General features: G+C 37.3%; 1 long non-coding RNA gene across 1 annotated transcript; it reads left to right on the top strand.

Moving 5' to 3' along the window:
* The first annotated feature begins 8,783 nt into the window (after positions 1-8,783).
* On the top strand, positions 8,784-23,572 carry LOC137850112 (uncharacterized). Its single transcript, XR_011092270.1, has 3 exons — positions 8,784-8,973; positions 19,216-19,358; positions 22,777-23,572. It is a non-coding gene; the product is annotated as an uncharacterized lncRNA (long non-coding RNA).
* Positions 23,573-24,040: the final 468 nt, after the last annotated feature.

Below are 24,040 nucleotides of genomic sequence, written 5' to 3'. Positions count from 1 at the left end.
GATAATGAGTGAGGGGGTCAGGTCTTAGCAATACTAGTGAGAAGCAAGTGAGAAGTTTAACAGTGGCAAAAAGCACAACGATATACTTTGGAAGAGCTGAAGCAAGATTTAAGTAGGTGGGAACATTTTTTTTTTTTTTTTTTTTTTTAAGGATGCAAGAGAAGACACTGGGGTTGGAAATATGAGGAGAAAGGCATAGAAGTTAGGGTATGAGACAGGTTTGTTCACTTCCAATATTTTGGTCTTCTCAGGTTAGATGTTTTCTTTGTGAGAGGTATAATTATCAACTGTTAGCATAAGTTAACATCTAATACATTATTTTTCTATCCATGTTTCAAGTATTACAAAGACGTGTTGGTTTTACCCAGTTGGGCAGCTGCGCTCCATCAAAACTGCTCTCTCACTTCCCCTCCTCAAAGGAAAAGGGAAAGAAAATACGATGCAAAGGGCTCAAGAGCTGGGGTAAGGACAGAGAGATAACTCAAAAATTAACGTCATAAGCAAAACAGACACAGGGTAGGGAGATTAGAGAAATTTATTACCCATTACTAACAAGCTAGGGAAATGAGAAACAAAGAAAAAAAAATGAAAACTTCTTCTCCCCATTCACCCTCTTCTACCTCCTCTCCTTGAGTGGCACAGGGGAATTTGGGATTGGGGGCTGTGGTCAGCCCATAATGCTTCGTCTCTACCACTTCTTCACAGTCATTCTCTGCCCCTGTTCCACGTGGGGTCTCTCCCATGGGATGCCATCCTTCCCGACCATAGCCTGCAGGGGCTTCCCACAGGCAGCAGATCTTCAGGAACTGCTCCCACATGGCTCCATACCACGGGGTCCATCCATCAAGAGCAAACTGCTCCAGCTCAGGTCCCCCACAGGCAGCAGCTCCCCACAAACCCCCTGCTCCTGCATAGGCTCCTCTCCATGGGCTGCAGCTCTGGCTTGCTCCTGCAGGGGCTCTCCATGGGCCACAGCCTCCTCCAGGCCACATCCACCTGCTCCACTGGGGGCTCCTTCATGGGCTGGAGCATGGAGATCTGCTCCATGTGGGACCCATGGGCTGCAGGGGGACAGCCTGCTCCACCAGGGGCCTCTCCACAGGCCACAGGGAAACTTCTGCTCCAGTGCCTGGAGCACCTCCTGTCCTCTTTCTGCACTGACCTTGGTGTCTGCAGGGCTGTTCCTCCCTCCTCACTCTCCCAGCTGCTGTTGCACAGCAGTTTTTTTTTCCCTTTTCTTAAATCATCTTTCACAGAGGAGAAAACAACATAATTTATTGGCACAGCTCTGGGTAGTGGTTGGTCCCTTTGGACCCAGCTGAAACTGGCCCTTATCTAAGACAAGTCACCTTCTGGGTTCTTCTCATAGACACCACCCTTTCAGCCCCCTGATACCAAAACCTTGAAAACTAAACCCACTATAAGATGTAATTTTGCATCTAGAAGACTTCTTCCAGCAGTGTGGTGCTGGAAGTGTGATTTTTCAAATGCTTTTCAGAACTTGCACCTGTTAAGCAAGTCTCTTTACCTTGCAACTTCCACATTACTGTGCTGAGTAAAATAGATGCTGTTGTCCTTTAAGGACAGAGTTTCATCCATAACACTTAATTTCTGACCTTTTTGATTTTCACATTTACTTCACACTGACCTAAGGAATACTGGCATTAATACATGTATTTGCATATTATAAATCCATAGCCTGAATCACCTACCCAAAATTAAAAGCTATAGCTGCTAGACATGCACAATGTGGCCCCATGGCACTGTTGTTTTTCTAAGAGCATAACACCAGAATCCATACTGTGGTATTTTTAAAAGTAAAACATGTGCAAGGTGTAACACGCAAGATGAATTTGAAGACAGTAAACATGAGAATTTTCATTGTTCTGTTACTTTAAAATTTGACTTTTCTTTTAATATATTAAAAAAAAAAAAAATCACTCTCTGACTTAAATCTTGTTTCAAGTTTCAGCATGCTATGAATTTTTATGGCCAAATTAAAAGCCTCTGAATATAGGGATTCATATAATGAAAATGCTGACAGGACTTTAACTACAATAGCAAGAACAGACACTACTATAACATGAAAAGAACTTTTATGCAATAGAAGGGTGAATCTATAACTCATTGTTATGAATAATACCTTTCTCCTTAGTTACATTCAACCTGCAAATCATAAACACATTCTTGCTAGGAAAAAAAAAAAAAAAAAAAAAAGACTGGATTGGATTTTTATGTTTGTTTGTTTGTTTGTTTTTTTCTTTGTGTCATTCTGCATTATCATTCTGCATCTGTACTGACTCTTCCTTTCAGTCATTTCCTTTGTGATTGCTCAGTTTCATGTTTCTTATATTTTGTCAGGTTTGAATGTAATGTGCTTGAAGTTTATATTGGGAGTCCCATGCAGCTAATCAGCTCAGAACCTGGCTTTCATCCTTTCATCTTAAATGAGCAAAGTGAAAAGGCAGCAGAAAATGGAGGCAAAGGAGAAGAGAAAAAGTAATTTATATTTCTGAAGTGGCTAATGCTCTAACAGTTATTCTGAAAGAGAATACTTCTCTCTTCAGATAAGTACTGGCAGCTGTGCCATCTGCAGTATAGAATACCTGCTTCTGAAATATACAGTGATATCTGTTGTGTATTTACTTGCATAAGGTAAACTGCCATCCTGATTTCATTTACTCTGCTTTGCAGCTTACCATGTGTACAAATTGTCAAAATTTAACTAATGGTCCTCTGGGAGTCAGCTGGTCATTAAATCTTTCCTTTCTCAAGCTCCTCTGGCTTTGTCAAACAGATCTGTCATTATAGTAACCAACTGAATTTAAATTATTATTTATTTATTTATTTTATTTGATGGATCATTTTCTATAACATAGACAAGAATTACAGCAGCAGCATGGTAACAAATTGGACTGAAGAGTCAGGGGAGGAAAGCTTAATTTATTTTTTATTCCTCCTATGAATAAGAGGCTTACATTTCCCAATATAACCTGAGAAATAGGAAAAAAAATCTACCTGTTTATGTGAGCAATAATTATATATTCTATGTAAGGAGAAAACATTCTGCTGTGCACTGATGAAGACTGTTAGTCATTTCATCATGTTCTGCAGCATTGCTCCTCCTGACTGCACACAGTACTAATAAAACAAGTTAATGGAGTTTATTCTGTCACAAACACTACAGTTTCAAAGAGCTGATTGCAGTCTATGGGAAATCAGTGTCTAACAGCCTCTTAAAGATGTACAGTAGCTTTAATATATTATCCTGCAGAAGATACACATTACAGCACTCTAGTTAGATATGTAAGAAGATGTAGGGAAAAGTAACAACCTTCCAAACTCTTGCTAATTCACAGACCATTTTATAATGGTAGGATCTGTACACAGTGAGAGCTCCTCTATGTTTCCAGTATTTACAAATTCTGCAAATGATAGTTTGTCTGAAAGTCAAATTAGCTAGAATACAGAAATGAGAAATTCCCATTATATAAGATGCATTTAAACCAAATTGTACTGTTTAATAAGTAACTTGCAGCTTGGATTGATGTTGATAAAGATGTACAAACCAAAAGCTGTTTTTCAGGCTCTGAAATTGCATGTTATTCATACTAAAATATGAAGCTGATTATAAGATTCAATGGTAATCAGACTGAATTAATAGGAGCCCTTTAACAAACCTTCATTTCCTCAAGACTCATGACATTCCCTGTAAGTAGGCATTGAGAAGGAGTACTATTTCAGGAAATAGATTTCAATTGTTACATGAAGATTGAGGTATATTGGTTCAGTTAATCAATAGAACTTCCTAATTTTAAGTATTGTTTAATAGACACGGAGATTTACTAAACAATAATATATTATTCCATCTCTTCATTCTAATTCCCATTGAAGTCTAAGAAAATGTAAAAATGAAAAGAAGATATATCATTGTTCACTAGTCCTTAGGATCAAAGAAATGCATTTCCACTACAGAACATTACTATTTTACTTCACTGTCTCTCTGTCTTCACTCTTTCATATGCGACTCATCTATCTGGATCATAGAATACTAATTAAGGTTAGGAGATCTTAGGAAAGCTAAAACTTCTTAAAATTTCTGAACTTGGAATTTCCTGATGGAGGCAGATACTAGTGGGCAGATAGTTAGTATTAAACATAAGCGCACTGAAACTAGCAGAAGTGCAGCTATAGTATTGGAGATGAAGTCAAGATTTTGAAGAAGGAAAAAGAAAAACAGAGTTAGCTTATTACTGACCCAGACCTACCATTAGCAGAATGTCCTTCATTCTTGTTTGCAATGCATTTTATGGCTTGGTGGGAAATAGGGGCAAAAGAGAGATGTCAGGAGCAGATGTGAATATAAAATCTGTACACTGTTACACATATGGCCTACAAACAGAACAGAGATGATGGTATTGCCTTTTCCTTAACAGAATTTCTCTTATACATGTGGCATGTAGCTAGCAAACCCCATTTGCAGCCAGTATGCAGAGAATCTCTAGGGTACAGTAAATGTTGCCTATATAATTTAAACATCTTTTTTAAAAAAGAAAAAAAAAAAAAAAGAAAAAAAAAAACACTATTTTTTTCTTTTTCCTGTGCTTTTTTTGAGGTTAATGACATTTTCTAAACAGATGTAATCCTATATATTCAAATATGTCATTGATTTAATTTCCATTGTTTCATTTTGCACAATGGAGAGTCTATCTTTGGATAAAATATATGTAATTTCAGAACATTCAATTAATGATGCATTTAACACTATGCTTTTCAAAGGTTTTTAAAGTGCATAATATTCTTTAAGCCATTAATCTTTCAAAGTAATTCAATGCTTAATACCTATTAAGTATCTCTTGTTCACAATTTTAATTACTAATACTTTCTGCAAGTATCTTATGTCTGTGTAAATTTGGCTTGGTTATATTTAACGTGCAAAACATAAATATATATATATATATATATATATATATATATATATATATATATTTCTTTTCCATCTTGCATTCCTGATTAAAGTGCTGATAGGACCACTGGTAGTTCACTGGCATATTGGTAATGTAATATATTCTCTACTGAGATATATTGCCAAATCCTGAGTAAGTTTTCTGAAGTGCAGAATTTCAAGCTTCATTCTTCAATGTTAATGTGCAAATCAAGATCAAGAAAAGATAAACAAAGAAGCCTAGTATCTCACTGGCTGAATGTTACCATAGGGACTGAAAAGAGGATTACTGAAACCTTCTGTCAGAAGATGGCACAAGAGGTTAGTGTCCAGGTAGAATAACAAGAACTGTGCTCACAGCCACTGGCAGTCTGATATATCTATTGTTCATCATTGTACCACTGCTTCAGCTTTCATTCTTATGAGTCATAAAAGAAGAAACAAGAACTTCTGCCTAATACTGTTGAACAATATTTAGGGTAGCTGTTGAGCATAAGTACAGCATTAAACACTACTTTAAGTCCCATTCAGTGCGGTTTAAATGTACATGAAGAGTGGGGTTTAAGATGTCATGAGGATAGTGTCTCCAGTGCAGTTGTACAAAGAAACACAGTCATGAGCTGCAGCTCTAGTGCTTTCTCTTTCTTCTGATAGCTTCACCATAAGTTTATACTCGTATAAACATCTTCTGCTACGTAGCTTGCAAGGACTTGTAAGATCTCTGTTTAGATACTGATATTTAAGAGAATAAAACTCATGAGATACAATTCTATAGGCACTGTAGGATACACAAGTATAGACCTCTATTGCCTGACAAAGCTTGTAGTTATTGTATCCATTTTAGAATGGTATAATTCATCCTTTCTCAAATTGTAAGGACAAAAAAAGTATATAATTAAAGAAGGATGTTCCATCAGTTTTACCTTGACTACAACTTCAATTGCATGTACACTATCTACTGTTTTGTTTGTTTGTTTGTGTGTGTGTGTGTGTGTGTTTTGTGATAGTTCCATTAAGCATGGAGAACAGTGATGCTGAGGTAACTAAAATTTGAAAAGAATAAAATTACTAACCAATAAATATTATTTTAGTATTTTTTAATTAGAATACAGCAATAAAATACTGAAGGTAGGGCATTATTTTTTTATTCTTAAATAATACTGTGGTTAGTTATCAGTTTCTGTCCACCCATAATAAATCTTGAAGCTTCATTTAGGGAAATGGGAAAGTAATTGACCTACCAAATGTCTTTATGGCAATGACAAGGAAGATGTCCCAGCAGATCTTTACCTGCTGGTGGGTCTGAAACTCCTTGCATAGTATTAGGTTGGATATTTTATTTTTAAAGTTTCATGTGTTATGCAAGGATTTCCCTTGATACTTAGGTCCCACAGATCCATCTTATCTCAATATGTAGATAATTCCTTCTTTCCTTCCTAATAAAGCTGTGAAAATGAGGCACTAGGGAGACGAAAGTCCCATTTGAGTCCTCAAACACTCTATACAACCCACAGCAGCACCTTTTATTTCGACATATCTGTAGGAATTTGTCACACATTACTGAAATCCTCTAAGGGGAAGTACAGCAGCTGTTTAACAATACTTGGCATCAGGCTAAAATGTATTAAGGCAGGAAGTGATGAGCCAAAACATATCAAATTGAACTGCAGGGGCAAAGTAGGTATGCAAAATGCAAATCCTCAGTCGGAATTTGGCCAATCCACTAGGACTAAAACTGCTACTCTTGCAAATAGCGCTGTGGAATTAAAACACAATTGTGGGTATGCTGGATAGAAGTCTTTCTAATCCCTTTGTTCAGGAACTTACTAAGAAATATTGACTGTGTAGATACCAGACAATTTATTGAAGCTGTAGCCCTAGGGAGCTAATGCAAGTTGTAATGCATTATGATGTTCTGCTCTGTGGCATTAGTGCAAAATATATACCCTATGAGAGTCAATCTTTAATGCATTTTTCTAGTGTGATGAATCATAGTATATAAGACTTAGGGTCTACTTCATATTTTGAAATCTTCTTTATCTGGTATTGTTTATCTGGTAAAGTAGGTATTGTTTATGCCTTTAAAAATTACAGACTCCTTGGATGCATTATAAATTATATAGTTTAAATTAAAGACATTACAAATATAAGAAAACTGAATCAATAGGACTTTTGCATGAATCTTAGCTAGAGATTTGAACCATGGCATGAAGAGAGATGGAGAATCAATTGTATTAAGAGATAAAAGACAGTGTTTCAAATGGTTAGAACTGTTGTAAGGTAGACTAACTTTAACTATGTTGTGGCTGTGCTAAGTAATAGAAAGAAGACTGGTTGCAGATAAAGGACTAGATGTATTGGAGAAAGTACTGAAAATTATGGTTTAAAGTAAAATATAGAAAGGAGGAATCATCAAGGAGGGATGGTATGAGGGAAGTGTTTCTTATTTTTCTAAATAAGGCAGAAGAGTTGTGCAAATGCTGAAAGTGGTAGTGCTGGAACCTAAATTTGCAGTAGTGAATGCAAGAAGATGGTGCTGAGAACTGTAACAAGTTCGAAACAATTGAAGGTGTTAAGTACAGAGCAAAAGGAAAGCTGAAAGTCAAGGAAAAATCATGTCATTAGTGACAAATTATTTATCTCTGAATTTCTTTTGTTTTCTGGAAGTTCACAGGAGAAAATGTATTGTATGGCCAAAAACATGGTTAAAGTACATGGAAGTCATATTCAGTTTACAACAGGAAATGTTGTAGAATCATGGATGAGGAATTTCTTTTTTTTTTTTTTTTTAATTATAAGAAAGATAACAATTCTATAATTCTATAGGAACAGACAGCATCTGGTAATGAAGCCATTGCTCAAAGTTAAATAAAACTAAAATAAAATTAAATTAAACTAAACTAAACTAAAATAAAATAAAAGCATAAGAAGGATTCACACAACTAAAATTTAACATGTAAAATACATATGACACAAGGATAAAAGGAGTGTCCTATGTAGAATTCCCCCCTCCTTATTTATTTATTTATTTTTTCCCCAGTGAACATGCATTCCAATGTAAAACCAGGATTTCTTAGGAATTAATTTCCATTGGATGAAAAAGCAGGTTCTTCCCTACTGCTCACCAAAATGACATTTGTAGACAGAATTCATTAAGAACTTTGATATTCTTGATTAAAACAGAGAGGAAAAGCAAATACCAAATCTACCTAACACAAGCAAATAACTTGCTTTTGCTTCTCTGAGGCTGTAGTATAGTCACTGTAGATGATTCTTGCTTTCAGAGTCTACTTTGTTCAAACGCTCTAAAGAACATTTAAGAGGGTCATAACTTCAAAAACAAAATATTTCAAACCTTTTGTAAAGTGCAACAGGAGTTACTGTTGGTATAAAATGAATGCATAGGAGTCACTGAACATTGGTAACAAGAACAGAAATTAGTGTATTTTATAATCAAAACATTAAACTCAAAACTAGAATTAAGAATTAAAATCTAATGTTGGGTTGTGAAAGCATATTCTCAGTACTACTACAAAAGGGATTTATTTGAAGATCTCACGGAACACCCAGCAGTTCCTTTAAGATTACTTATACTATATTGTTACTTAGTGCCTCCTCCATACAATTTAAAATTTATAATTGTTGTAACCTGAGAGGCAAGAAAGTACTTCACAGGCAAGTGCAGAAGAATAGTAGAAAAATGCAGTAAGTAGTCATGATCATCAGTAAGGATTTAGAGGAGGAAAGGACAAGAAAAACTGAGCTTGTTTGTCATCAAAACACACCTGCACAAGGTGCAAGAGAGAGAGGATGGGGTAAGCCACTGACACCCAGAGGAGCCATATTATAAACTAGGTAATTTACAGCTGCAAAGAAAAGGGGTCATAAGCTCTGACAAATTGCAAGTGTGTTCTTATGGGCTGGTGAAAGAAAGGAAGAGTTGGAGAAATGCAGACAGCTACTTGGGAACATAGAATTTATATCTGGGAGCCAACTAGAGTATGCAGTATCTTTAACAGCAGTTCTTGGTAAGTGCTGATTCTTAATGGGAAGTACTGAAACAAGATCTCCCCAATCACTATCAGACATATTTCACCTTACAGACAAAGAATATTGGCTAAAGTACCCATTAAGTATTTGAGCTTTATAGTTTGTTTTAGCTGTACAAACAAAAAAGAACCAATAAAAATGCTAGAGACTGACCTTATGCTCTTTTCTTTACAAAAGAAAGAAACATATTCTGTGTAGATGAATTAGAAGATGGGAAACTATAGACTTGAGTTTAACTAAAACCACTGATCTTCACAAATTACACTTGTTTGACAATAGGGATCCATCAAAGTTCAGTAGCATAATGCCAAAAAAAACTTTTTTTTTGTTTCTTTTTGTAGAAAAGACTTCAGTTTTTTTATCTTTTTATCCTCCTGTTTCTGATTATTGTCTCTATTTTATGGTGATGGTGCTAAATGCTAATGAGGTTATCCCTGGACCTGTCTCAGTCAGCCTTTTTTGGCACAATTATTTCTGGAGCTGAACAAACTTTGTTGGATAAATGAGATTAATACAGCAGGAGACACTTTCAGAGGTTCATGTAGGAGCTTCTATTGATAATTTATCTTGTTAGTTTACCTGCATTGTTAATTTCTGTGTGTGAGGAGTATTATCTTCTGCAGTTAAGTCCCATGGAGGCAATAGTTCTAGCGGGTGGCTTTCCCATTTGCCATGACTATGAGAAGGATCTTTTTCCCCCTTTCTTGACAATATTTTTTTATTGATGGTCTGACTATAGAATTATAAGGAAGGCTAAGAAGTTAAAAATTCAAGAGAGCTGAAACATGACCAAGATTCTGTATTAATATACATACAGAGCATATGAAGCTGCATGAAGCAGTCATCAGGGGCAAAATAAAAACAATTAAAGGAACCTCCAAAGATCAGGCAGACGTGAATTTGGATCATATTATTTTTATTTTATTTATGTATTTTGTTGCAGTGTAGGTTTTGTTATGCTATTTTAAGAGAAAGTATGGAATTCTGAGCTGACTGATCATGGGTTTGGTTAGGGTTTAAACAAATTCTGATTGTTTAATTTCTTGTATCTCGATTCATTTTTTTATTATTATTATTATTTTTTCCCCCTAACTTTTCATATCATCTTTTTTTTATTTGTATTTTTTTTTTTTTTTGAGGGGGGACGGAGGGGAGGGAGAGAGTGGAAGAGGTTTCTTTTATTGCTTTTTTCATCTTTTTTTTTTTTTTCCTTTTTCTGTTTCTCCACAGGGTATTGCTAAACTAAGATAGCATATAACCTATTCATTTGTTCAAATCCTTAGCTGGGCTACAGTAACTTTGATGACCTCTTGTGAAATGGAACTGACCTAAAACATGCTTACTAAGTAAATGAGGTTTATCTACCAGTTTAATGTCCAAAAGGATGCTATGTATAACTATGTTATCTCACATCTGTTTGTTGCTGAACTCCTTTTGGTTCTGACCAATGAACTAGATAGACCTTCACTCTAATCCAATATGACAGTTGTACTGTCCCTCTGTTTTGAAGGATTTTTGGCTGGTGAAGAGATTCTGCTGAAGCTCATATGCCATTCCCATGTCCAACTACAGAGCAGGAAATAAGGATAGAGAACTGTAACAACACAATAATGCTTAACTAAAAATTTAGTTGCTAGTCCCTGAAGGTTTAGTGAAAGTGTCTTTTGATGTGTGCATTTGTTACCTCTTCCCTCAGGGATTTGTTAAGTATTTAAGAAAAATATGCATATATTCAACTTTTTCATTAAAGCTAAATGTTAAAGAAAACAAAATAAACAAACAAACAACAACAAGAAAGCAACCACACAAAGCTAAAACCATCTGTGTAAATGTTCTGATTAGCTCTCTAAATTGGGAAGCATAGAGATTTATTGTTGTGCTCTTACCCATTAAGCTAGGAAGTAGCTGCCTCATCTTCCCTAATTTGCAGCCAATTCCTGACTCAGGTTTTCCTGACTTGATCAGTTCAGAGTCAGCAGAAGTGTTGTAAGAATAAGGGCAAAATATAAGCTGAGTAAGGACTCCATTCTTGATCTACAGAGAGAGAGAGAGAAAGAGAGAGAGAGAGAGAATGATTGTAGGATGGTGGACATTCTGCTATTTTTAATGGAAACAATTTATAACGGAAAATATTCTTGGAAACTGAAGGTCTTTTCTTTTAAGCTGCTGCAGATTTCACAAAATATTTTGCAATCTACTCCTTTCTCTAACTGATCAACTAGAGAAAAATGAACCCGGAGTTAGATAATGTTTTCAAAGGTATGACTTCTGGCTCTGTGCATGCTCTGTACACAGAGTAGACTTTAGACCACCGGCAGGTGAAAAGACAGTACATATTATTAACGCCATATCATGACCAGTCATAGAGCCAAAGGACCCTTATCGTTTTTGCTTTCCTCAGTCAGAAAAAGGAAGAACGTAAGCTGAGGCCCACATTCATTCCCACAAATATGAACATCAAATTATCACTAAATCTAAAGTGGCAGAGACAAGCAGTGTATGAGCTCCTTTTACCTTTACTCACCTCCCTTCCTCCAGTTGTGAAGGCTTCATTTCATATGTTTTTTTTTGTTTGTTTGTTTGCTTTCTGATATGTCATAGCTTCCCTTTCCCTGCTCAAGAACATGGTTCCTACAATACAGAGGGAAGGAGGGTGAGAAGAGGGCAAGCCTGCCTTTTCTTTCTAGAAGTTGATAATGCTTTCCTCTGAGGTAATAGAACACTATGAGGTGTGCTCTTGCATATTACTTCCTTTCCTAATTAAATTGAATGTGATGGTGAGAGCAGGTTGACATTGTTAAAGTAAATGATCCAGGGCTTTAGTAATGAAGACACATCCAGAGTGAAGTTTATTGTTTTAATTTTAATCCTGAACAACCCAAATACTATTGAGTAGGTTGTTCTAAAATATCCTGCAGTGCATTTTCCCTGTGAACTATATTTCAACGTTACATACAAAATCATTTACAATAAGTTGATTTATGGATTGAAATGGCTTATTTATATGCAGTGTGAATTGATATAAAGTGTTTACTGAATTTTCTTCATAATAACCTGTCATTAGCCAGAATTCCCAGAGTGGGACAAAAAGGGCTAGACACTGGAGACTAAAAAAATGCAGTACTATGTCCCATCTGCTTGGATAGGATCCTTTTTTTATGAAACATGAATTTCAAAATTAGTAATTTGATTTTTCTTGTCTTTAAGCCAGAAAACAGATTTTGAGAGAGGCACCCAGGATATTTAAAAATTGGGAGGTTTATCAAATCTGGGAAACATGAAATATTTATTTATATTGGAAAAATACTTTTTAAACCAAACCAAACCAAAACATATATTTCTATAAAGTCCTTGCTTACCTGCTTATTACACAGTATATTTTACCTTTCTATAATTTCAGGACTTGAATCTCCTGTCAGTGCACTTCACTGGTATAACACGAGTATAAAAACTTCACTAGAATTATACCAATCTAGCAGAACACAAAATCAAGCTGATGCTCCTTCCAATATTAAGAAGCCATTTAATAACAGACAGTATGTCTGTTATACTACGTTTCTGCAGCAGAGCAGCTTTATTATGTACTGTTGCTTAACAACTGTTGCTTAACAACGGATGAGGGTAATCCTGACTCTTCTATCACTGAGCCCTCCAAACTAAGCATCAGTACTAACATCAACCTATCTGTAAGGATAAGGAGGAAATTAAAATATGTGAGGTAGTCACTGCAGATATTCTTACCCTGCTAATCTATTTTCATCGCACATACCTTGAGCATTCTTACCCTTAAGTGCCTATTGCATGTGGCAGCTTCATGAAAGATACTAAATATGAATAATAACCTGTAGCACTCCCACCCTCTGTGTTCACGTTTCTACCTACCTCTATTCCTATCACTTCTATTTTCTTACTCATAGAATGGTTATCTTTATTTTTATTTAGTGTGCTCAGGAGAGTATTTATGTTAGTTACAGATTACTGCAATTCTGTTACTCAATAATAGCATCAGTAATGAGAATAATGTTAAAAATTCAGTCAAACAATAAATATTACTGCATAGCATCAGATTTTATTATGTATATGTGTGGCAATTTGAGGGTGATTTCAAAATGACAAAGTACTCAGGGTTTCAATAAAACTTCCTGCAGCTGTGCTCTCCTTTAAGCTTTACTCTCCATTTAAGAAAGAAAAAATCTAAATCTAAATCATACATTATAAACTCACAATTTAGCCATTTCAATAGCAAGGGAAAGTTGAAAGCCAGCTCAGTCATGAATAAGCACTATTGAAAGCTTCAGACAACAACCACAATTTAAAAGCAATGGGAGGGAGAGGAAGAATGTACAGAGGAAACAAAAAGATTTCAAAAATCTGGAAAACAACTTTAAATCAACATTTACACATAGAAAAATGCTAGCTAAGTTCTCACCAGCTTCTCTTTCAGAAAGGTGCTCTAATGGATTTATGACAATATGTAAAAGAAGATTTAAGGTGGTAATCACATCTGACTTAAACAAAGGGAGCCAGGCTACCCTAAACCCCCACATCCATAAAGAAATACTTTTTTCTCTAGGGCAAATCAAATCAAAGTCCAAGTTAGGATTTTTCTCTAAACTGCTTTAGATAAGCCTCTCTTTCTCTATGGGGACATCTGAAGCCTTAAAAATCTAGTCCTTAAGCAAGGACTAGATTTTTTTGTACAGACGTCCAGCAACTGGTGTTTTTGTGGTGAATGCAAGTATTTTCAGTCTGCATTTGGTGTCTTCTGAGTATGTCTAACGAATTAAACCTCTCAAAGCTGAGTTCATGGAGATATGCCACTTTCACAGTCTAAATTCAGGAGATGCTCAAGCCTGGACAAGAAGTGGTGTCTTCTGTGGGCTTTCCCATAGCACAAGTATACTACCCCCGCCCAGATTAAAAGAAATCAAACCACTAGTAACCAATTTCAGCTACTTAAAGACTTACATATTTTAATTCTCTTTTTCTCCTTTGAACCTCTACTCTCACTTCAAATGTAGTTTAGGAACCAGGCCTTTTTCCTTTTTTGTTTGTTTTATTTTTTAATGTACCAGTAGTTTCCATGCCATGTTTTTTTTTTTTTTAATTAATTAATTAATTAATTTTAGGAACAAGAATGGATTACCTCAGCCAAAATGTAAACATCTAAATTCATCTATTCTCATCTCTCTGTCCAGCTGTCTGTTTTATGGATATTGTAAGGGTATGTAGAAGGAGTATGTGTGCTTCTTTAGGGGTCATGAATCTTTTCCAAGGCAACAAGGGATAGTAAAGGGAGGCAGAGGTGGGAACCAAGTTTGGTCAGTCACAGTAATTTAAGAGAGTATGTGAAAAGGTAGGAATGTTTATTCCAGCAGGATCATTTGATGCCTTCCAAGCTGGGAGACAATGACAAGAAACAAACCTCTCAGTCACACTAGTCAGTGGGCTATCAAAAAACAGGTGCTGCTTCCAGGAAGATCAACCTGGACTTGGCAGCTGATAAGACTGTGAACTGGGGCAGCGAATCCAGACTGGGAAGGTGAGGGAAACTGCAGAGTTCTGTGAACCCATGGGGGCTGTGTAGGGTGGGAGCAGGAGAAACAAAGAGGGGGATAGGTAGTAAACTGTGTAAGAGGGCCAGTTGTATGTAAAAACAGGGCTGGTAAGCATGCTTGTCTGGCCAAGCCCTGTGCTTGATCACTGCAGTCTGTCCTATCTTGTATTTGTCTCTCATTAAATCTTTCCTTAACTGCCTCTGCGTATTTGCATTCTCTCTCCCACGGCTACATAAAATGCAAGGATTAAGTGCCAGGTCCATTGGCAAGGATGTGGGTGAGTGAACCTCATTGACAGCTACTGGAGTCGGGCAGGGGAAAGGTACCTCAGCTGTGGTGTCCCCTACTTGAGCAAGTGAGGTCCCAGCATCAGCTGCTGGAGCAAGGGGCTCCCTCCTGTTGGGGCAGGAGTGTTGTATGCTCCCAAACAATCACCTGGGAGGAGGACAAGCGTGGGCTTGTATGTGTATGGACATGGACAGAGGAGCTCTGACAGACACTCAAAGGATCTGTGAACATGTGTACACTTGTGAACCTGGAAAGTGCTGTGTATGCCTATACTAGTGAACTTCTGTTTCTACCAGAAGGGAGGTAGAAAGGTCTCAGCTGTTTGTGTCTGTTTTATGTGAGTCCTGTGTGCAAGTGCTGTTGAAGGCAGCCTTTGACTAGGACAGCCTTTGTGGCTGGTGTGTCAGTGTCCTGTTTCTGTCTATGTGTGTCACAGGGATATGTGCTCAGCTTTGCTTTTGCTCAGATTGAACCTGCAAAGGGGAAAGTGGAAGCCATGTGCCCCTGCCTGGCCAGAGACTCCAGATTGCAGGGACTGGGCTGGGCCCCAGCAAACGGGCCCTGGGCCAGAGCAGCTGGAGGAGGCAGCTGGTCTCATCACTCTTTATCTCCCTTAACGTATCTATCTATATTTTAACAGACCTATTTATATTTGGAATATATCTGGTCTTAAAAGGTTTACTGATAACAAATTCATTCATGACCAAAGACTGCTCAGATTCCCTGTTGATGTTAGAAAGAACAACAAAAGTTTTTTTCTTTATTTATAGACAAATATGTTTTCACCAATTCGCTACTGAGTCATTTCTTTCTTCTTTCTCACTACATCATTATTTCTTAAAGTATCATGTTTCAGTACAACGTACTACCACACAACACACTACAGAATATTCCAGTATGTTGCAGTCCATATGCGTGCAGACACCTAGCGTCTGAGTTTACTCTGACTTGTACTGAATTATCAACCACCTTCTTACATGGGCAGGTCGGAGCAGAAAACACACACAGGCAGACAGAAGCACAAGCACAAACAAATTAAAGTTATAATGTGATTAATCCAATGATAAATTAAAACTTAACCCTTCATGTCTGATTGCTCAGTCACAGAATCAAAATGTGGTGAGCAGTGAAGCTAAAAGCTGTGCTCTTTCTCTTTCAGAGGGAGAAGGACCCTCTTCAAATAAGCAGTGCTTTTTGCCACCCTCACCATGGAATTCCTATTTATATCTTTATTTATATCAGTATTTATATCTTCCTATTACCTGCTTTGCTTTTTCACTTTGCATGGGATGTTTTATTTTTGTTGTATACATGCATGTTTGTTATGCTCTAATTCTACCTACTCACAGGACTGTACTCTTTCAGTGACAATTTGGGTGACAGTTATGCCCTTGATGCCTCAGGTATCATCCTGAGCCTCTATTCCCCAAACCTCTGCTATTTGTGTGCGTTGCTTGCACTCTTGAGGCCTGTTGCTACACTGATCTTGCAAGCACTTGTGAACATATTTAGCATTTCCCACAGCTGCAAATATCATTTGTAGCTGTCAGCTAAATCATGACTTGAAAAAGCAAAATTCTGGGCATACTGATTTTGTTGCATATTAAATCAAAATATTTTATAATGGGACAGACTAACGTTCAAGCAGGTATATTTAGAAAGATTTTTTCTTATATATATACTATGCCACACTGCATAGGACACACAGAACTCCTATTAGTGAAACCATTCAATATACACAACATGTTCTATCATCTCTAATGAAACAAAATGTGGAGAGAGGTATTGTACTCATCTTATTTGCAGTGCCTTATGAAACAAGTGCCGCTTGCCTGTGGAAATACCAGAATGGGCTCTGGGCGAAAATGCATCCATGGATGAAACTAGTCTAAATAATATTTATTTATTTATTTTTCTCTTACTGTGCCCCAAGAATTTTGGGGTGACATACATTTTGCCTTTTAGCAAAATGAACAAGCATTTAGCAGTTATGCAAGAGCATACATTTTTCTTTTTAGATGTGTTTGCAGTTTCATTTCCAAATTGCATGTGGGATGGAATGACCTCATGCGGCAGCACACATTGGGATCAAGTAGCTAGAAAGTAGTTTTGCTTTCTTGCTTTTGGGTCCTGGTGAACAGTAAGCTGACTATGAGTCAGATCTCTGCTCTTGCAGCAAAGAACACCCACCACATAATAGGCTTTATTATCAAGAGCGTAGTCAACAGGTCAAGGAAACTGATTTTTCTTTTCAGCATTTGTGAGTCCACATCTGGAGTACTGTGTCTAGTAGTGAGCTTCCAAATATAAGTAAAACAATTGATATAGTGGAATATATTTGCTGGAGGAACTCCAAGAAGGTCAAAGGGATGTAGGACATGCGATATGAAGAGACACTGAGAGAGCTTGGTCTGCTCACCTTAAAAAGAGATCATTAAGAGAAGGCTTTATTCTGTCTACGGATACCTAGTAGAGAAGGAGGAGCCTGATTCTTCTCAGCAGTGAACAGTGGAAGGATAAGAGGACACAAGCTGGAACACAGAATTTATTTGAAATGAATAGACAGTAAAAAACTGTACCCTGAGGATCACCAAACACTGAACAGGTTGCCTGAGGGGCTGTGGGGTCTCTGTGCCTTAATATATTCAAAACTCAATTGGGCACAGCCCAGGGCACCCAGTCCTACTTGGACTTACTTTGTTGAAGAGGTTGGAGTGGAAACCTGTGGGAGGTCCCTTCCAGTCTACAAAATTCTGTGCTCTGATGATTGCCTAAATTTCTCATTGCGCCAAACATGAAAGCAAAATCTAATTAATATTGTGTCTTTAATTCTTATCTTTCTTCCATTAATTCCCAAAAGAATGTAAACATTTTTTCCTATTGTAATGAGTTACTTAAGCATTATTAAATCATACCCTAGAAGTGCCTAGGTGTAGTGGGTTTACGTGGGTTTTGGTAGCAGCGGGCCATAGAGGTGGTTTCTGTGAGAAGGATCTAGAAGCTGCCCCATGTTTGGGAAGGGCCCCACTGCTGACCAGAGCCGAGCCAATAAGCGATGTTGTTTTGCGCCTCTGTGAGAGCATATTTAAGACAGGAAAAAAAAAAAACGCTGCCCCACACAGCAGCTGTGAGAGTGAGAGGAGTGAGGAACAGCCTTGCAGGCGCCAAGGTCAGTGAAGAAGGAGGGGGAGAGGTGCTCCAGGCGTCGGAGCAGAAGTCCCCTGCGGCCTGTGGTGAGGACCATGGTGAAGCAGGCTGTCCCCCTGCAGCCCATGGAGTACCACGGTGGAGCAGAGTTCCACGCTGCAGCCCGTGGAGGAGACCACGGTGGAGCAGGTGGCCCTGCACCGACGGAGGCTGCCGCCTGTGGAAGACCCCTGCCGGAGCAGATTCCGGGCCGGACCTGTAGCCCATGGAGAGGAGCCCATGCAGGAGCAGGTGACCTGGCAGGAGCTGCTGCCCGTAGGGGAGCCAGGTTGGAGCAGTTTGCTCCTGGGGGATGGACCCCGTGGTACGGACCCATATCTGGAGCAGTTCTGGAAGAGCTGCTACCTGTGGGAAGCCCACGCCGGATCAGTTCATCAAGGACTGCATCCCATGGGTGGGACCCCACAGCACAGGGGACGAGAGTGACCGAGAAGGAGCAGCAGAGAAGAAGCGCTGTAGACTGACCATAACCCCCATTCCCCCGTTCCCCTGCACCGCTCGGGGAGGAGGTGAAAGAGGGTGGATGGGGGGGGAGAAGGTGCTTTTGGTTTCTTTCCTTTGTTTCTCACTTCTCTAGCTTGTTAGTAATAAGCAATAAATCTTACTATCTCCTTATGCCTAGTATGTTTTGCCCGTTACAATAATTACTGTGTGATCTTCTTGACCTTATCTCAGTCTTTGAGCCCCTTTTATCGTATTTTCTCCCCATTCCTCTTTGAGGAGGGGGAGTGAGAGAGCAGCTATGGTGGAGCTCAGTTGCCCACTCAAGCGGAACCACGACACTAGAGCTCTGTCAGAGGCCCTGGTGCAAATGCCTCCATAGAAATGTCTAAATTCTGTGAGATGAAAAGCACATGCCCAGTCTTCTTGTTAGGTGTAAACCACTTTCATGTAGAATATAGAGAATTATTAGAAAAGAGTGGGTGCTCCTTTCCTTCAGACATTTTGCTAAGCTTTTTTTTTTTTTTTTTTTTTTTTTTTTTTTTTTTTCTCTGAGTACCTGATGGGGTTTCACGTTAAATTTTTTTACTTTGTACTCTAGAGTTGCTATTCAGAAATCAGGAAATTGGTTTTGTAAGTACCACTCAGTGTAGGGGAGGCTAATCTCGCTATACAGGGGAGGAAAAGGGGGTGGTAGAATTATGGAATTACTCTCTTTGTTTACAGACATATTTTTGCTTTTCAACAATGAAGTCTAATGAACAACATTAAGGAGCCGGGTATGGTTCCATGGCTTCTTACAAGGCTGGCAGCAGTTCCCCGTTTGCATACACTCGGAGACCATCTGCTGAGAAGGCCATGAAACACACGTAAGTAGTACACTCCTGGTTATCCACACCTCTCAGCTTCCTCTCAGGTTTGTCTCCAAAATGGGCCTTCAGTAGATAGCCTTGAACTGATACAAGTCATTTAGCCTTGTGGGCAGCAGCTGATCTCTGTCCCTGTTTTATTTAGCTGTATGGGCACAGCCATGGTGGCTCATATTTAAGACCAGACGCATGTCTTAGCTAGGAACATTGCATTTCCCTGCAACACCAAAACATGACTCATACAGCTTTGTGAGACTGAATATTCTTCAACTCACAGTTTGTAGAACTGGGAAGAAAAAAAAAAAAAGAAAAAAAAAAGTCTAACCAAATTTTAAATGAACCTGGCTTCATGCCATCCCATGTTTTTGCAAACAAAAAGCCCAACTGACAAAATATAGGCAAAATAAAAGTAGAACCTGGCTTTCTGAGCCAGTCACTATAATATACCTAGTATCAATTACAGGTTGAGATTTTAGTCTCCTGTGGCAATATTAAAATATTTGCTATTTTCTTTCCTGATTTATGACTGATGGAGTTACATTGCTATTATACACATTTGGATGTATACTTGTTTTATTATACTTTAATTTTGGAGTGGCTTTTCCAATGTTATTTTGTTACTATATGTTTCTGTAATTTAAGACAGGCACTTTAACAAATATGTCTTTTCTGAACTTTATATTTTGAGAAGGGAGAAGGAAATGTCAGGTATCAGAAAAAAGAGATTACTGAAGGTCTTCTGCAGAATTTGTAAAACTGTATATGATTATACATACCAAGAAAACAAAGGTTATAAAATGAGAAATGTTAAGATAAAGAAGGGTCTGTTTTATGATATGAGAATTCTTATTGGCTCTGGTCTCATGTACATATGAAGTACATAATTGATGTAATCAAGGTTGAACAGGTTTAAAAATTCATTTCCATGTTAATCATTTAAATAACATGATTTAAAGCTATACTGAATGTGCATTTTCCTATAATTATATATTCAAGCCACAATGAAACTATAACACTGAAAAATAATGGAATTAATAATCTCTATCAGCTTATAGTAAAACACTTCCCACAAATATTTCAAGGAAAGAAAGGAAAAAAAAGTTTTTGTTTTTTTTTTTTTGTTTTTTTTTAAATAAAAAGGATTAAGAGCTTACTAAAGTTCACTGAATGGACTCCTAAGCTTTGAAGTATGCTATTCAAAGAAGTGAGGCTTTTACACTAAAATCCACATTGTGTGGGAGCTTGTGACACCGTTATTGTTTCAATTATGTATCCACAGTAGCTTTTTTTTTCACTTTAACAAGGTTTTGTGTTAATGCTTCTCAAAAGCCACATGTGCAATGTTGTTTAACTGTTTAAGACATAACTGCATTAATTTATTATATTAAGATGTAGGTTATATAAAAGTGATATGAAGACTTTCCCTGCAGCCTTACAATATTTTTTTCTTTCATTTCACTTCTGTAATCATCACTACTGCTATGCAATATACTATTCTGAGAGTGAATTGGATTTAAACAAGTGTGTAGTTACAATATGTAGTTACAACATGTAGTTATTGTCAGTGACACTTAAACACTGCTAAATGTCAAGTACAGGCTTACATACTTCCCTGAATAATTTCCTAAAGGAATGGTTTAGGTCTTTGTACTTGTGTATGCATTTCTCATTCCCTTGCTGTTCTTCAGCTGTCCACTGTGGCATGCCAGACAGGTATATGTTATGCAACACAATGTCATTCCTCATTAAGACAAAATGACTGGGAAGTTTACAGAGGTGCAGTTGATATTTTATGTACCTGTGAGATTACAAAAGCCACTTATTTGACATATCTACCTTGCGGCTATTTACATAAGAAAAACAAACAAACAAAGAAACAAAAAAAAGTCATTCTAAAACAAGAGAAAAAGATTTGTGTGATAGCTTAGTGACTGATTGCATTCTCATTGAATGTAAGTAAGTGCCTGTAAACAAAATTGCACCTGAGTAGTCTATTTTCTTTGTCTGTGCTGAAAGTGAGGCAGAAAATCAACAAGCAACTTAAATAACATCCTTTCAACTTCAATATCCTAATATACTGGTAACAGAGGGAAAGCATTTTTAATATATACACCATATATCATATGTATGATCATTTACTTTTCTAAATTTTTTTTTCTGACATCTGGTTCTTCCAAAAGCTTTCTTAACCCTTGCAGGCATGTTTATTCAGCAGACATAAATGGACTTGCAGTATATATGTTGACATGTTCCAAGGTAATTTTGACGAGTATTAGCAACAGTGATGTTGGCACGGGCTTGCAGTGCTTACCTTGCCCACCGCCACTGCCTGTGTTGCCAAGCCTTTTGTGTTACTGATAGCTAAGAAAGTCCAGCTCTGCATGTAACGCTATCGCCTCTTAATCGGTGTGTGCAGTATAGCTCATGAGATATACATCTTCAGAGTGGCCTTGTTAATTCACAGAGAGGCAAAAAGCCTTTTATGAATTTTCATTCTACTTGTAGATAAGTCATTAAGACAGACTTTTCTGTCTTGATTGGTGTATGCATGTCTCCATAAGGAAATTCATAAGGAAAGGGCTACATATATGCATAGCCCAAAAAGGGAGTGGAGCCGAGGTGAAAGTTAAAGCTACAGAATGATATAAAACATATTGTAAATTAGAAGGAATTAGCATCTCACATTATATGCTACCAGAAGCCTCATGGTAGTGATTCCTTTCTAAGGTTTCTGTGCACTTAGTCTGAAGACTTGGCCTTAGTATGTGTCATTCACTGTTAATTTTAAACAACTCTCTCTCTAAAAAACATTTTTAAGAGTAAGTAAAGAGTAAGTAAAAAGCATTAAGAAATTTTGTGGCCCAAGTGGCTGAACTTTTGTCTGATAGTATTATTGACCTGGAATTTATTTCTGAAGAAAGAGTCAGAAAAGATCTCTGCATTTCCACCCAACCTTGTGTTACTACGAGTATTACCACCCTGTACTTGAACATTCGTTATCATAAAGCTGGATATAGTATTGACTTTCTGCCTTTCCTAAACAGTAGATTAAAGTGACTATTCTTCCTGTTTTGCTGGGCTCTCTCAAAATTTTAAGCAGATGACTTCCAGAAACATTTTTTAAATTTTAACTCAGGTTTTCTATTTAATGATTTGGAAATACCTATTCAAAGGAGAAATGGGGTAGAGAAGAGTTATACTCAAGGCCCTAGGTATATAGCTCCTGGGACATATGTTCCATACTTTTTGTTACTACATTTGTCTTTCTTTTTGTATGTGTGCATGCATAACATCGTAAGCAAGGAAAGCTAAAAATGAAATGAAATTAAATTAAATTAAATAAATACTTTATCTCTCAGTGAATTAATATACTGCAGAAATCAAAGATCTTTCCTCACTGGAAATGCATTGGTTACAGGCTCTGCTTTTGACCTTCAAATACCTTGGCAAGAACAAAGATCATCTGTGTAGATGGATTGAACTTCACAACTCAGAGAAACATAAGAAAGACAAATAGGTTTGCTGAATTTCCCTTGCTCCGACAACTAAATAAAAACTGTCCTGACTTTACTTAATATGGTGTAAATAATTATTGTTTGAAGAGTTAGCTATATTGTATTTATAATCCTATGTCCTTATAATGTATACAATGTACAATAGTTTGAAAATAGTGTAACAGATAGTGAAAGTTTTATGTAGTTGCATTGCATTAAAAAAAAAAAAAAAAGTGTCTGGAGCTCTTGATTTTCATTCCCCACCAGGCTTTTACCATGACTATTATTTTTAGGTGTCATGGTAGCACCTGTAGATAGTAAGAAAAATATGTGCCTCCCCTTGTCATGATGTTGGCCTTCCAAACGTGTATTTTATTGCTCTTGACTTCTATTTTTTCTGTGGTGACGCTTCAAAATGAACATCACATCCCTGATTTCCATAAGCACAGATGGAATTCATCAGGGAGACATAATTCCAATTCTTTCCCCCTTCCTCTCATTTTGAATGACAAGTGTAATAATAATGAGATCAGACGAAGACATAATCTTTAAAATTAGAGAAGGAATGGCTAAAGTGAATGGTCATATTAGTGAACTAAGAAATTACATTTCCATAAAGACAAAATTAGACACTTTCAGAAAATGCTTGGACAAAGCTGAAAATCACATGAGCTTTTCAGAAGATTAGATGCCGCAAATGAGACAGGACATCATCAAAGCACTGGGAAAATTATGTGCCATGAGGATGTGATATTTAAAACAGAGGAAAAATAGGAAGCTGCAACCTTTTCTATCTGAGAGCAAAATGGGAACTGTCTCCAGTTGTCATTCTGGACACATCTCTTATTTCAGAGAAGTCTTATCACGAGTAGATGTTTGACGTATTGCATCTACATCTGGCAAACACCAAAGTCTTTTGGTTTGTTTCTTTACTACTGTGCTTCAGCATGAGTGGCAGAGCTTGTTACTGTGATAAGTATGTTTGAACTGAAATGAGCTATTTAGGAATCAGTATCCAATTTTATATTCTTTGCTAAAGCCAGGGCTAAACACTTCCTACTGTAGAAGCCAAGGGATATTCAGTTTGATGCTTCTGTAACAATTGTGGATGATGCAGATTGCTTCCCTGAAGGTAGAAACCCCTTAAAAACATACAAACAAACAACAACAACAATAACAAAAACAGGA

This window comes from Anas acuta, chromosome 1 (assembly GCF_963932015.1).
Source record: "Anas acuta chromosome 1, bAnaAcu1.1, whole genome shotgun sequence".
NCBI classification, from domain to species: domain Eukaryota; kingdom Metazoa; phylum Chordata; class Aves; order Anseriformes; family Anatidae; genus Anas; species Anas acuta.
The sequence above is the reverse complement of the archived record's forward strand: the minus strand, read 5'-3'. Positions and strand labels throughout refer to the sequence as shown.